Here is a 3,857-nt window from a genome sequence, read left to right on the forward strand (position 1 = left end):
ATCTGACCGGAGATTGGAAGTTGTGGGTTCGGGTCCCACCTGCTGAACTATATTTTTCGTAGTTTCTACAATCATATTTTCAGTTAGTTTAATTTTCTATCTTCATTACTACATTTACTCCTTAAATTAAAATTAAAAATAGCATGACTTTACTTAGAGTCGGAAAAAGAAAAGTAAAAATGTTTGTGACGCAAGTCGATGTTGCTGCTGGTAGAGATGGCAACTTACTGGCACGTTTCTATCTCTCACACTGAGAAGTCATTCCAACTTCCACTGAGAGTGTTGAAACAATAGCCAGCTATAAATAATAGTCTCTACTGAGTAAATGCACGAAGTGCGAGAATTGGATAAGCGATACAAAACTCGATTCTAGAACTACGTCTTTAACGTTCTGCGGTGGTGTAACGGGAACACATCTGACCGGAGATTGGAAGTTGTGGGTTCGTGTCCCACCTGCTGAACTATATTTTTCGTAGTTTCTACAATCATATTTTCAGTTAGTTTAATTTTCTATCTTCATTACTACATTTACTCCTTAAATTAAAATTAAAAATAGCATGACTTTGCTTAGAGTCGGAAAAAGAAAAGTATATATGTATATACGAGAATAAAGAAGGCAAAAAAGTAAAGGTTTTGTCACTTATCTTTAAATGTATGAGAATCAGCAGCACTGCCTGCGCTGTCTCCTCAACTGCAGAGCGGCGATGCCGTCCGCTTTCCCCCCGTCCGGGTTCCACAGCACACGCGCCAACTAACCACTACCACAGCTCCGTACTTCTCTACTGCGGGAATCGACCTTCGCTGATGCTGGATCAGCACGCCTTTCAGCACTCGCGCCAAAACAAGCACGACTCACCACCTTCACACGCGAACGCAGCGCAATCGCGCCGATTAGCACCACTACCACTGGCGCTGTTCGGCAGTCGGGGCTCCCCCACCAATAACGACGCGTATTTGCACGCCACACAACACCAACGCTAGAAGAAGCGAGATATTAATTTCGGTAATCCACAGAGCACTCAAGAAAAACGACTTTCCTGCTCGGCTGCCGAAAAGACTATGACCTGCCGTGTTTTATCCGCCTGTCTCCTTGATTCAAGCTCCTTGGAATCCTTGATTACGTTTTTTTTTTCAAAAACAACGTATCAAAATATTTCCAGAAATTATTTCTTTGTGACCATAATGGAAAATATAAAAGTTTTTGACGAAAAATGGAATTATCATAAAAAAGAAATCACTAAAAACTGTAAGGAAATTTCTTTACGAATAAGTGGAAATATTTTTTTTTTCATTTGTTATAATCAAAAAAATTGCTTGAGTTCATTTTTGACTTTACAACGGTCATGTTTTGATAGAGGCGTATATTTTTTTCTTTAAAAAAGAAGAAATTATGTATGGACTTATTGGAAATTTCGGCAGGTACATTTCGTATTCTAAGACCAACAACTTTCAAAAGCTCATTTCCTTCTTTTTCTTATGTTTTATCTTCTAGTTTTCACTCATGAAGTCACTTAACCAATGTTTATAAGAATATAATTTACTTATAAGTTATTCTGTTACTATGAACAATATTTGGAATTCACTTTATCTCGAAATAAATGCATTTTTGACTATTTTAATCTTCATTTCTCGATATCTCGGGTATAGTACTTGCTACAGCTCTGAAATTTTGAACTTTCATAGTTAAAGTGTCTTCTTTCTATAGATAATAGAGAAAAACAGATCGACACGGTCGTTTTCCGAGTTTCGTCCGCCGGATTCCCAGAGTGGAGTGGTATAATCGGTACCAAAGTTGAGATTTTTGTATATTGAATTATATGAACAATTCCCAAAACTTTGAGTCAAATCTAAAGTCGTTGACTTCCTGTGATAAATTGTTCTGCTTTTTGTGATAGGATATAAGGGAAATAAAAATGAAAATAGCATGAAAAACTTTTACCATCGTTGTAAACCATAGTTTTTTTCAACCCACTGATGGAAGAACAGAACTCCTTTTTCACGGACGGATCTGTGATGGATGGACAATCCGGATATGGCGTTTTTAACACAGATCATCACATATCCCGCAAACTGGCACAGCCTTGCTCCATATACGTAGCTGAATTAGCTGCCATACACAATTCGCTGCGAATTATCGAGCTCAAGACACCAGGCAATTATTTCATCTTCTCGGACAGCCTCAGTTCTATCGAAGTTCTCCGATCGATTAAACCGGTCAAGCACCCGTCCTATTTCCTTCCGGAAATTAGACGGATATTAGAAGTGCTGGTTGATCGGTCTTTCATTATCCGCTTTGTGTGGGTCCCCTCTCATTGCTCAATCCCAGGCAATGAAGAAGCTGATTTATTAGCGAAAAGGGGTGCCATAGAAGGAGATATATTTGATAGACCGATCATCTATACCGAGTATTTTCACCTGCCTCGACAACTGGCCCTGGCAAACTGGCAGGAAAAATGGGATAAAGACGATCTTGGGCGATGGATGCACTCGATTTCGCCCAAAGTGTCTACAAAAGCTTGGTTCAAAGGGTTAGATTTAACTCGAGATTTCATTCGAGTTATTTCGCGCCTAATGTCCAATCACTATGTTGCAAACGCACACCTTTATCGAATAAACTTAGTCGATAGTAATCTGTGCGAATGTGGAGGGTACGAAGATATAGAACATATAGTCTTCGTATGCCCTAAGTACCACAGAGCAAGGACCAAGCTTATTGATTCTCTCCGAAAACAGAAAGTGACATTTACAATGCAAGTACGGGATGCACTTGCTAGCCGCAACCCAGCGCTTGTAATACCTATTTATGACTTTTTAAGAGATATCAAGTATCGAATTTGATTATCTCCTTGCTTCTTCTTCTTATTTTTCCAACACAACCTCCATAAAAAAGTTTCACACTAATTCTGTTCCTTTTTTTTTTTCTTTTATTGATCTTTTTAGAGACACATGAATCATCGCTTCTTTCTGAGAGACATGATCCACCAAACATAGATATAAGTTTTGATTTCTAAAGATATAAGGAACCATCACACCTTAACGAATAGTATTAAGAATTGATATTTACTCATACAGAGGAGAACTTCATTTATTATTGTTATTGTTAGCCGTAGGTTTAAATGATATGTATTTTTAAATTGTATTTATAAAAGAGAAAAGATGAGAGGGTTTTTATGCCTGTTTCAGGAGGAGCAGTCGGGATACAGGCTCTACTCAAGCTGGCTTTTCCCTACTCCAAAAGATATTCGGCCCCGTTATGCTTTGCGGTTGGGCCTAAATAAATATTAGAGCTTAAAAAAAAAAAAAACCCACTGATACCTGATACGCGATGTCAAAAGGCAAAACATTATTTACTTATTTTTGAGAAATATTAGTAGAATATTGCTGTGCATTCTTCGGATTATTCATGTCGGTTTATTTAGCAAAAAATAAGTCGAAATAATTTTATATTAAGGAAGCGTGGAATATTTTACAATAAAGGCAATCACCGGCTTCCAAAACCGAGTAAATCAAACCGCAACACAACAGCACAGTGAGCTTTTCCTGCTTTTTTGTGGTATCCTTTCCTTTTCCAACAATACGTTACACCCTAATGTCACATGCTGCATGAGCTGTACGCAACATCTACCATCGTGGGAATCGCTAGTGTAACAGGCAGACGCTTAAGGTACAGAGTCAGTCGAACGTTAGCAAATCATACTTACCTGGCATAGGGGTTACCGTGATCACGAAGGCGGTTCCCCCAGGGCGAGGCCTTTCCATTGCACTTCGGTTAGGTTGACCCCTGCGATTATTCCTCATGTGAATAACTCGTATGCGCAATTTTTGGTAGCCGGGACGTGCGTACGCGCACATCCCGA

General features: G+C 38.9%; 1 non-coding gene across 1 annotated transcript; it reads left to right on the forward strand.

Moving 5' to 3' along the window:
• Positions 1 to 3,693: 3,693 nt before the first annotated feature.
• On the forward strand, positions 3,694 to 3,857 carry LOC129719219 (U1 spliceosomal RNA). The gene has a single exon (XR_008727151.1). It is a non-coding gene; the product is annotated as a U1 spliceosomal RNA (small nuclear RNA).

This window comes from Wyeomyia smithii, chromosome 1, assembly GCF_029784165.1.
Source record: "Wyeomyia smithii strain HCP4-BCI-WySm-NY-G18 chromosome 1, ASM2978416v1, whole genome shotgun sequence".
NCBI classification, from domain to species: domain Eukaryota; kingdom Metazoa; phylum Arthropoda; class Insecta; order Diptera; family Culicidae; genus Wyeomyia; species Wyeomyia smithii.